Source organism: Heterocephalus glaber, unplaced genomic scaffold (genome assembly GCF_053883595.1).
Source record: "Heterocephalus glaber isolate CG9 unplaced genomic scaffold, H.glaber_assembly_v1.0 deba00001472, whole genome shotgun sequence".
NCBI classification, from domain to species: domain Eukaryota; kingdom Metazoa; phylum Chordata; class Mammalia; order Rodentia; family Bathyergidae; genus Heterocephalus; species Heterocephalus glaber.
This window is the reverse complement of record NW_028258315.1, coordinates 11159057-11171200: the sequence shown is the minus strand read 5'-3', so window position 1 is coordinate 11171200 and position 12144 is coordinate 11159057. Positions and strand designations below refer to the sequence as shown.

At 37.7% G+C, this 12144-nt stretch overlaps 1 long non-coding RNA gene across 3 annotated transcripts in view; it reads right to left on the bottom strand.

Moving 5' to 3' along the window:
- LOC147826187 (uncharacterized) overlaps positions 1-12144 on the bottom strand; it is a 118466-nt gene that overhangs the window by 96553 nt on the left and 9769 nt on the right. For 2 of the 3 annotated variants that reach the window (XR_015439311.1, XR_015439309.1), the window contains one exon: positions 4682-10443. The exons of the other annotated variant lie outside the window; for it this stretch is intronic. This is a non-coding gene — a long non-coding RNA (uncharacterized LOC147826187). Of the gene's footprint in view, positions 1-4681; positions 10444-12144 lie in introns of those variants that run through there. 3 annotated transcript variants of the gene reach the window in all.

Here is a 12144-nt window from a genome sequence, read left to right as displayed (position 1 = left end):
TTCCATCATGTTCCTCAGCTCCTCTCTAGATTTACTAATCATGTCTTGCACTAGGAGCACAATGTCTCCTGTTATCTGAGAAATTATTTCTGATTTCATTTTTTCCAGATCCCCTTTTGTTGCCAGTTCAATGGGTCCAGGTGGTTGAGTATCAGAGTGTTCCATCTCATTTCCCTTTGGGGTTGCTGTAGGTGATCTGGAAGTCTGGTTTTGAGACTTATTTACATGTTTTCTCATTTTGACTGGGGGGGCAGTGGTTGTGCTGTGGGTGCCTGCGCGGCTCACCTTGTCTGAGCTGGGAGAGGTGGGACAGGGGCCAGGAGCAGCAGTAGGGATGGTGGCCGGGAAGCCCCTCCTCTGGGCTGGGAGCAGTGGGACAGAAGGCAGCCCAAAAGCCCTTTCCTCTGGGTTTGGAGCGGCGGGAGGGATGGTGGCCAGGAAGTCCCTTCCTCTGGACCAGGAGCAGTAGGACGGCCGTCAGAAGCCCCTACCTCTGGGCCAGGAGGGGTGGGCCAGATGGTGGCCCAAAAGCCTACTGTATACCTTTTTAAAGTATTTAAGCAATGCCTTCTGGCTGGACTCAGTATTTATGTCTAGAATGTATGGTTAGCTGGAAGGAAAAGGGCATTGAAATGGCCAAAGGATATTACTGACTGATTTGTTTAAACCTAGCTGGAATATTTTTTAAAACTACCAAATTTCCCAAAGTGAGTTGAATAAAATCCACACACTTTTTCATAATTGCCTTCTGATTCAGTGTGTACTCCTTGACAAAGCAGTTAAAATGCACATTATAAAACCCTGTCCTTAAACATATATCCTAATTGAGATTATCATCTAATTTTATTTGTAAAAAGCTATTGCTTTCCAATCCTATGAACAAAAACATAAATAAAATTACATGCTTACATTCAGGCTGAACAGCTTTTAGCATTAGGTGAATTTCTTTTCTTTTAAATAGTATGGAAAGTTTTATATCCCGAGTTTTAGAAACTGTGATATTATTTATGATATTTATACTTGGTCCTAATTTAATCCATCCCCAAAGCAGAACACACATGATCAATATATACATACATATTTACCACAGAAATGCCATTTTATTATATATCTTACTTCAAACATAATTTAAAGTTTCAACTAAACAGTATCTATTTTTATAAATTAGATAATGAAAACAGCACCATGATTCATTTTCTTGTTTTTTTAACTAATTAAAAAATGAATAAATTAATTCCATTATATCTATGCCATTTAAATCTCTTTACAGTATGCATTCTGAAATTTATTTCTCAGTAGTTTCAGTAATGTTTAATATTTATTCAATATTAAATGCAAATCAAATTCAAGAAATACTTGATGACATTTTTTAATATTATATTAACATATTTATTAGAATTAAAAGTAATGTTGAACTATTTTTATCAAGAAAAAAATATCATTTTGCTGATAGGACTGACAAAAAGTATTGGTTTGGGAGCATATTTTTATAAACTAAATGAGATAAATCTGGAGCTTCAGATTTTTTTTTTTTGGTACCGAGGATCGAACTCGGGTCCTTGTGCTTATGCAGAAGGCAGCGAAACCGAGCTAAATCCCCGGCCCTGGAGCTTCAGGTTTTAATGAAAATATATATCACCAAATTTCGTCACATGGCTATGTGATGAAATGAAAATTTTAACAATAGGAAAATTAACAATATTTCCACTTTCCAGCAGTAACAGACTACCTATGTCCTGCTGCACGTCCTAGGGCTCCCCTTGGAGTTCACTGTGCCAGCCATCTTTTTGTGTGTGTGTGTGCCAGCCATCTTAGGGCTTGGAGTCTGTTTCCTCAGTGTAAGGAGGGCTTGCTCACCCACTGGCCCTCAGCCTGTGTAGACAGCCTCAATGTACCAAGGACAAGTAATGAAAGATGGGAGTCAATGGATATACTCCCAATTTCCTTGTTCTGTGGTGGGACAGTTCTGAGCTGGATTCTACAGAATACTCGGAAAGTGGGGTTGGATTTAAGTGTGTACCACAGCACCCACTTTTGTTCTATTTTGCTTCCTTTTCCATCTCACTTTCTCATTGCCTCAGTTATACTTTCTAGGATCACCTCTCAGAAAACTTTTTGAACCTAAGAATTCATCTTCAGGTCTACTTTTCAGGGAACGCAAGCTAAGACTCCAATATGTTCCAAAGTGTCTTTCAGTGAATGAACAACAGGTATAATTAAGAGCCATCTGGTAACTCTTAGTAAATTCTCTTTGGTGTACCTCACATAGCTCGAGCCTGAGTAACTCTTTTAATCAGGTCATAGCACTTTGGCATGTCAGGTGGATCTCAGCACTTTCACCAACTTGAAGAAGGACTTAATAGAATTTTTAGCATAGGCAGCAATAAAAATACTGTCGAGAACAAATTAGTAGGTGGTGTTTGGAACATAACTTGAATGGAATTAAAAGAATAAGATAAAATTGCAGTAACAAAACCTTTCATTTGCATTTACTCTTTGCTATGGATAGTTCTCACAGCAGTTATTTCTATGAAAGTGGCGGGGAGGGATAAAATCAACACAGAAATCTTTACATTGCTAACATTAAGCCATTCACCAATGGATGTGTGAACTAATGGAGGAGAGGCACTGATTCTGTCATTAAGAGAAGCATTTTCAATGAAATTTTACTTTTCTATTTAATAAAACAATAAGTATAGTTTTGTAACCTTGATCAATGTGTAATCTCAATTATAATAAATTTATTAAGATGAATATTTTGAACATAATCTCACAGTCCTAGGAAATAAAAATTTTAAACATTCAACTTCTAGTCACAATTTTTTTTTTTTTTTTTGAACTCAGGTCCTTGTGCTTACACAGCAGGCGACAAAACCACTGAGCTAAATCCCCGGCCCCAAGTCACAATTTTTTTGACAATGAGAAGTATGATAGGTTATTTAAAACTGAGACTTTGTACATAAAACTTATTACATTAAGATAAAATTATGTGGGAGCATTTAAATTAAAAGAAGAAAAATAAAGGTATGTAATTTCCATAGGAGATTATGCATGCATTGTTATAATGTATTATGATTATTAAATCAAATTATTATGATATTTAGATTTCTGTGGATACACTTAAAAGTGATGCAATCATTTTATTTTAAAACACCAATATCTACAAAATGCCAGATATTTTATCCTTTAGAATGGTTTAAACCTATGATTTAAATTGTTAAGTGTCAATATGAAAAAGTGCAAGGGGTATATGATTGTTCTAAACTCTTTTAAAAGTTATACAAGAAACAATTTTGAAAACTATTATGGACTACATGCCCACCCCTGCCCACAAATTTGTATTTTGGGAGCATATGTAAAACATTATGATAAAAACTTAAAACTTCCATGTTGCAGAATGTTTTTCAATTCTTTTCATAAAATAGTGGCAAAATACACACACACACACACACACACACACACACACACACAATAAATGGCAGAGTGGCAGCAGCAGAAACAATATCCAGAAGAGAGCACATCTAACCCAGGTGTCCAAAGGCAACATCAGCAGTCAAGTTGATAACATGCATCCTTGGTAAGCACTTGACTTCTGTGATTTTCCTCCTCAAACCCATGACCCCAGTCTTACCACAAGAAAAACATCAGACAAATCCTAGTTGTGGGATTATCTACAAAACACCTAACCAGCAAATCTCCAGACTGCCAAATGTCATCAGAAACAAGGAAAATCTGAAAAACTACCTCAGCTAAAAGGACACTAAGGCAACATGATGACTAAATGGGATCCTACAACAGAAAGGGACATTAGTCAAAAGTTAAGGACATTTGAAGAAAGTATCGGTTTGGTCTACAGTAATGGAGTAATACAAGTTTGTTAATTTTAACAAAAGTCTCATAGGTGGATGGGGGAGGGCAAGGGAATGTTATGTTCATGTGTAACTGCCCACAATGGATGTAACTGTTATCCACTGCAAACACGTACTAATACAATTTTTTTTAAAGATAGCCTCATCATCCTAATTTTAAAAAGAAGTCTCATACTAATGTAGCAGCAGGAGAAACTGGGTACAGAATAAATAGGAGCCCTTTATTCTATCTTAGAAATTTTTCTATAATTCTAAAACTGTTCTAAAATTAAAAGTTTGCTTAAAAGCAACATAGAAAACAATGACCTAAAATAAGTAATATAATTTGTAATTATGTTGCAGTTGTCAAATATGCTGTCCTCTAAATCCAATTGGAAGGTCTTTATCTATGTGTCCTTATAGAATAAATGCTTTTACTTTCCATCTTGGCAATTGTAATATAAACTGAAAGCAAGGCAAAGAGACAGAAATTATGTATGGATTTAAAGTATCTAGTCAGTTCCATTGGATAATCTAATTTTGTGAATTTTGTTTTTGCTTTTTTAATATAGGGAAGCAAGAAGATATAGTAAGATGTTGTAGGAAAAAATTAAATAAGAGTAGAAGCAATAGCATTTCCCCAACTTTAAGTTGGTAATATGTGTTATACAGATGCAGAAAGATTAATATAAAAACATTTTATGACAACAGAAAAAAGAGTGTCTTCTTCATCTTACTGATAGTAGGTATGCACAAGGTAAATAATGTATAAATGTAGTAAATGTCATGCTTTTGCTAACACATCAGCTCTATTGTATTTTTTTCTTTGTGTGTGTGTGTGTGTGTGTGTGTGTGTGTGTGTGTGATATTGCACATTAAACCAAGGACCTTTGCACTGAGCTACGTACTCAGTGATACCCTTTTGAAGCAGGATATCTCTAACTCACTAAGTCCCCAGGATTGCTCTGGGTCTTGTGGCCTTCCTCCCTCAGCCTCCCAGAGTGCTGGCATTACAGGGAGTTACCACTACACCATTTCCCTTCCTGTACTTCAAAACTACAGAAATAGCTATAGAAGGAGTCACTTAACCATCTTCTCCTGCCTGTGCCACTAACTGTGCCCTGCTGCATGGTTTCCAGGCCTCTCTCTGTCTCAGGATCCCACTGTCCCTCTCCTGGGCTTCTCCCTTAGTTGTTTAACCCCTCCTTCTTCCATTAAGGCTTTGCTTGGCCCCCAAAAATCTCAATTCCAAAGTTTTATGAGGTTTAAGAACAATATTTTATATTCATACTGAAAATTGCAAAACATTTTCATACATTTGATCTCATCTGATTCTTACAGAAATGAAATACTGTGAAATCTTGAAATATTCCTTTCATACCTAGGGTGTAATGGCTGGATAATATGGGAGGGGTATATTTAACCAAAGAGAGTATTTCTACTACTTTACATTTCCACCATCTGTGTGGTTCTTTCACATCCTTTGTAATGTATGATATGATAAATCTTTTTAAATTTTAGCATTTCTAAGAAACATAAAGCTATATCTCTTTATGGTATTTCCCTAATAACTAATGTGTTCAATATCTGTTCATGTGCTTATTTGTCATCCACATATATTCTTCATAAAAACATTGTCTAAATCTTTTGTCTATTTTCTATTGAGTTGCTTGCTTTCTGACTACTAAGTTTTGTGAGCTTTTTATATATTCTGGATACAAATAATTTATCAGATAAAACATTTTCATTTGCAAACATTTTTCACCAGTTTGTGTCTTGCTATTTTGTTCTTTTTGGTGTGTCTTTTAAAAGGCAGAAATTTTAATTCTGATGAAATTGGATTTATCATTTTTTCTATTATAGATCATTTTTAGAGTCGTCTCCAAGAAATCTTTGACTAACTCAAATTCTCAATGATTTCCTCATATTTTCTTATAAAAGTTTACAGTACTAGATTTAACATTTAGCCCTGCAACCCATACAAGTTAAGGTTTGGATATAGAGGGACATATGGATTGTAGTTCTTGTGTACACACATACGCACGTGTTTGGATATTTAATTGTCCTCCCACCATTTATTGAATATTCTAACCATTCTTCTTTCTACACTTATCAAAAATTAGATGTCTAAATACATGTGAATCCATTTCTGAGCTCCTTGTTCTAGTCCATTGACCTATTTGTCTGTCTTTATGCTTGCTTTTATTACTCTGGCTTTAGAGTAAGATCTTCTTTAGAGTAATTTCCCTTCAAGTACTACTTTAGTGTCGATCTACCAAGGCGATTGCTGTGTTTTCATTTTCATTCATTTCAATACACTTTCTAATTTTCCTTTTGATTTCTTCTATGGTTTGTAAGCTATTTAGAAGTATTTTTCCAAAATATTTGGGCACTTTTTAGATAAGAAACAGAGAGGCAGACATTTTGCAGATGGGAGGGGGACCTAGGGATGAAGCGGGGGAGGACAAAAGGTAATAAAAGGGACTAAGATTGTTGTGTATGTATACCAACTTACCATGATGAATTATTTCCATTATGATTGCAAATATGTACTAATAAATTTTTAATAACTTTTATCACTAATTTTGATCAACTTGATTATGATGTGAGTTGGTGTTCCTTTTGCTCAGGATTTGGTGACATTCTTTGAAATATGGGTGTACGTTCTTCATCACACTTCAGAATATTTCAGCCATTGTTTTCTCAAGTATTTTTTCTGTTCCCCTTCCCCTGTCCTTCAGGAACTTTACTTCTAGGAATATTAAGTTGCTTGAAATCGTCCCATAAATCAGTGATGTTCTCTTCATTTTATTTTTAGTCTTATTATTTTGAGTTCTATTTGTGTACTTTCCATTTTTGTGTCTTCAAACTTACTAGTCTTTTCTTCTGCATTGTCTAGTCTTTCACTAATTTCATACAATATGTTCTGCATGTAAGGAATTTTAGTTTTCTTCTCTAGAAGTGCAATTTGAGTCAATTGTAACATGTTCTATAATTTTGCTTAATATGTTAAATTGTTATTCTAGCTTTCTCAACAAATAAGATACAGTAGTAATGGGCCGGGGATTTAGATCAGTGGTTCTGCCGCCTGCCTCACAAGCTCGAGGACCCGAGGTCAATCCCTGGTACCAAAAACAAACAAACAAACAAAAAGATATAGTAGTAATAACTGTCTTGATGTCCTTATCCCCTGATTCTGAAATCTTGTCAGCTTTGATTTGATTTTGATGGACTTACTTCATCTTCAATATTTCTCATGCTTTTCTGATTCTTTACATGCCCGGTAATTTCTGACTGGATTTGATTTTACTTTGTGGGTTTTTGGATTTTTAGGGACCTTTATAACTATAAATTAAATATAAATTTATATATATATTGGGAGACATATATGAATATATTTAAGCTTTGAGGTGGAAAATACTTACATTACTTTGAGACTGTGTGATTGTGTCAGGGCTTGCTTTTGAGACTTGTTAGGTAGTACCAAAGCAGCATGTAGTCTAAGAGTAATTTCCCCCAGGTCTTTCTAATCACTGCATTTGATGGCCATGTCACAGGCTCAGGTGTACTCCAGTCCCTCTTCCCTCTGAGAACTCTCCAGCCCTTCCAGGTGTTCTTTCTCTGCCTCAGGCAGTTTCCTTATCCATGAGTGCGGCCCATTACTCATCTGATTACCCGTGAGGGGCCCTATGCATGTCTCAGTCTCCTTCTGGGCCACTGTCTCCTGACATTCTGCACCCCTGAAAATGCCAACTACCTGGAGTTCCTGAAGACTCCACCTCCTCAATTCAGGGTATCCAACCAGCCCCTCCTGGGCTCATCCTTCCTGGGCTGCACCCTAGAAATTCTTTAGAGACCCAGGCGGAAGGTACCACGTTTCTTGCTTCCCTGTCTCTTAGGCATAACCGAACTGAACTTTATTGCCCACTGTCCAATGTCTTGAAATCTTTTGCTTCAAATATTTCATGCAGTTTTTTAGTTGTTTCAGGCAGGAATGGAAATCTGGTTTCTATTACTCTATTTTGGCAGATGTGGAAGTGCCATCTGCCAATACTTTTCTTATCAATTCCTTTTACCCTAAGACAGAGTCAGTATCTACTACTTGCAAATAAGAGGGCTGGGAGATACATATCTATCTCTTCCTTACCTTATTCAATTTATCTACCTGTCCTATCAGTCTTGTACCTTAAATATCTTCTTAATTATAAACATATATGTGTATATGTATATGTGTTACATATATACACATATATATGTAGCATGTAGTGTAAGTATATGTAATATAGGTGATTATTACACACCAAGTTTGCTAAACTTGCTAAACTCTTTATTTCTATTCAATTTATTCTTTTCAACAACCCTATGACATAGGAACCCCTTTTTACGGCTGAGGAAACTGAGGCACAGAGCAGTAAAATAAGTTCTCAAAGGCATAGAGCTGAGTGGTTACCTGAAGCACTACTGCTGTTCTCAAATACATCCACTTCCTGTGTCTCCACACATCACCCCATTCAGGCTGTCATCCTCTCTGGCCTGAGCTACCATGGAACATTCCCTTCCTCGTGACAGAGCGATCTCATACAACCCAAACCTGATAATGTCACTACAATGGTCAACACTTGTCAGAGGTATTCCCCCACTACTGGGATGAGACAGAACTCCTCAATATGGCTACGATGCTCTCTCTGGTCACCAACCTGCACCCCACAGCTACAGTGGTCTGTGTTTCATTCCTTTTCCCTTCTCCTCAATGACTCTTGGTCACCTGATTTTCCCACATAGAATGCTATTCTTTATCCCTTTTTGGCACATAAACTCTTTATCTGTTTGGACTCATCATAAAATTGAGCACATAGGAAACATCTCATAGTTTACTAAAATGAATGAATGAATGAATGTAAATTCTTTAACTAATGTGATACAATAATAAGTTGGGAGATTGGAATCATGTGTCTGATTCCTGACCCAGTTACAGTTTTCCTGTGGCACCTGAATTAAAAGCTCAAAAAGGGGCTGGGGATTTAACTCAGTGCTTCTACTGCCTGCCTCGCAAACACAAAGACCCGAGTTCAGTCCCCAGTACCAAAAAGAAAAAAAAAGCTCAAAAGAAATTTCTGACCACTGTCAGCTTCTGCTATCCATTGTGAGGATGTTAGTGATGGTCCCCAGCCTGTGGTCTCTTGGAGAGTCAGCCCCTTGCTGATGCCCCATGATGCATAGCTGATGCATTTGGCATAAGGAACTGCTATGCTTAAAGCTATTTATGGGTTACTCTGATCTGTAGAAATTTTGGTTGATTCAGGCCTTGGTCATAGCTTAGTTTTTGATGATTTAGTTGTGCTCCTGAATGAATGATGACTAATGATAGAAATTTAGAACTGACCCTTCAGGTACTCAGCTGTTCTAAGTAGCATATGAATCAGTATAACACTTAAAGTTCATTGTTCCTTAAAAATTATTTCATGAAAACCCTGCAGGTGAAGTATTAGGTACATTAAGGACTATGATATTGCTCCAGACACGAATCAGAAGCAGGCTAATGAGTGTGCTTTTTGCAAAGAACACAGACTCATGATGAATGAGTAGGTCCTGAACACCTCAGGCCCAGGGCTTACATGACAGAAGTATGCACAACCTAAATTTAATCACAAAGAAACATGAGGCAAGCTCAAATTGAGAGGCAGTTCTCAAAACTGTCAAGATGGGGAAAAAGAAAAAAATGACTCCCAGATTGGAGCTATGCAGCTAAATACAATTTTTTGGATACTGATTTGGATCCTAGATCACACAAAGAACATTACTGTGACATCTGGCAAAATTTGAATAAGGTCTGTTGATTGTACTATGATTACATTTGTAGAAGCTGGGAAGAGAGTGGTATAGGAAAGTGTTTTTGAAGTATTTTTACAACTCAGTTATGAGTCTGTAGTTATTCCATAGCAAATGTTTAAAACCTCCCTAAAATAAATAATCAAAAAAACCCAAAGAGATGAATCAATAAAAAAAGAATGAGATGCTTTTGTACACAAAAGGGAAAACAGAATTCATTCATTGACCTATGGGTACTCGAGAAAACTGGCTTCTGTGTATATGATAGGGGAAAAGAATTACCAAGCCTGGGCTCAGCAGATGTGACAGCAGCAAGCATAGAACAGGTGCCTTCCCAGTGAAGGCTGCTCAGCACCTACTACTCTGGGGCCAGTTGGTGAAGGTCTGAGCTTAGCCAAAGTACTGGGCATTAAGGCCGGTCTGCCCAAATAAAAGTGAGCTACCAACCCTTTTACTATAGTCATCTAAAAACCACTCACATGCTTTTATATCAAATATAGTGTTAATGCTTCAACTACTGTATAAAGTACATTAAAATCAAGTTGCTTCCAATGTTACTTCTAAGGCCTGTACTATAAAGTGTGAGCAGAAAGGCTGGTGGTGAAAGAAATGTTTTTTTTCAAAGTAGCATCAACAAAAATGTTCCATGCAACACCTGCAGCCACCTCAGCTCTGGGATGCTTACTGATGAGAGGATGAAAGGGGCCTCGAGTTAAGTCAACCTCTGATGTAGCAGCAGCAGGCCCTCTGGCCCCGGTTCCACCATCTGCAAAAGTAGACAGCTGAGCTAGATCATTTTCAACATCTCTTCTAACTTTAACACTGTAATTTAGTGAAAGAATTTTTACGCAAATGAAGAATACAGACTAAAAGTAATTGCCACAATTACCATTACAACCCAAGTTTCTGAATTGTTAAGTGAAAAATGTTTCTCTGTACAGTTGGGAAAAACCACATGCTATGTCTCTCTCTGTGTTCTCGGGACCCTGTGGCCTTTTAGCTTCTGGGTTACTGTATCGAACCCTTGTCCTTCTATATTTTCAATCGTCTTCCATTGGCATTTATGCATGTTTAAGTCTCTTCTCTTCTAGTGCTCTCTCTACCTCTTCACACCCAAACTTCAGGGAAAACTTTCATATATTTGCTATCTCCATTATCTCCCCTTCCACTGGCTTTGTTTTTAGTACCAAGGATTGAAACCAGAACCTTCACACTGAGCTCTTCTCCAGCCCATTTTTATTTTTTATTTTGAATCAGGGGCTCTCTAAGTCAGTAAGTTGCCCAGGCTGGGCCTCAGCCTTCCAGAGTGCTGAGATTACAAGTGTGCACCACCATACATGGATTCCACTGGTTTCTTAATTTCTAGCACCACTGCCTGAGAGAGAAGAGTCACTCAGAAAGGCCACGAATAACTTCTATATAATGAAGCCTCAAAGCCACTTTCAGTTCTAATTTAACTGAAACATTGGGAGCCTCAGTCTCCTTGAAATGCTCTCTTTCCTCAGCTTTCCTTTACCATCCACAGCTAGTTTATCTTGTGTTCCTCTGACAACTCCTCCTCAACACCCCATGTCTACTTGTTGTGCCCTTCCCAGCCAGTAAATGTTGGGCTGTATTAAGACTGGATCCTAGGTTCTCGATTCTTCTACTCCTTATTCTTTCTCTAAGCAGTCTCATCCACTGGCTTTAACTAGTTCTGGATTCAAGACTTTGAATACTTGAGTCTGAGTTCCACACTGTCAGCTCAGTGGCTCTACTTAAAACTCTTCCCAAAGCTGTCACAGTTCAATATATACAACACCAGGTCACTCTCGACACCGAATCTCTGCACATCTCTCTCATTCTTTTCCCTTTCTCCAGCTCTTCCAGTTGTGCCTAGCTGAAGCCTGGAAGTTACAGCTGACAATTTCTCCTTTGTCCCACATCCAACCGTCACCAAGGAAATTCTTTCACCCTCAGCACCTAAACCTCTCACCCAGCTACCAGATTCTCTCCATTTCCACTGCACTTACTCAGAGTGACTCCATGCAGTTTCCTGGTGGCAGTAGGAGCCCCAAGGTTTCCCTTGCCTCCTCCTCTGCACCTGTATCCTCCTGCCATTTCTTCTTGTGAGTCACTCCTCTGTTCTATGTTCAAAGTGGCAACTCTTTTTATTTTGAAATAATAGATTCATAGGAAGTTACAAAGAGAGTAGGCCGAGGACTATGTGTTCTGCACCCAGTTTCCCTGATGGTTGCATTTTACATTATTCAAGTACACTACCGAGCCAGTACACTATCGACATTGGCACCATGTATGGAGCTCTGCATCACTTTATTACATGTTATACTCAGGTTTCCCTCCTCGCTACAATCAGCAGACAGAGCTGCCCATCTTCACAGGTCTCCTTACAGCTGGAGATGACTCTTGTCATCTCCAAGTCTTGCAATCTTTTTCAGATTGGCCTTTTTTTTTGCCTAATCATAAT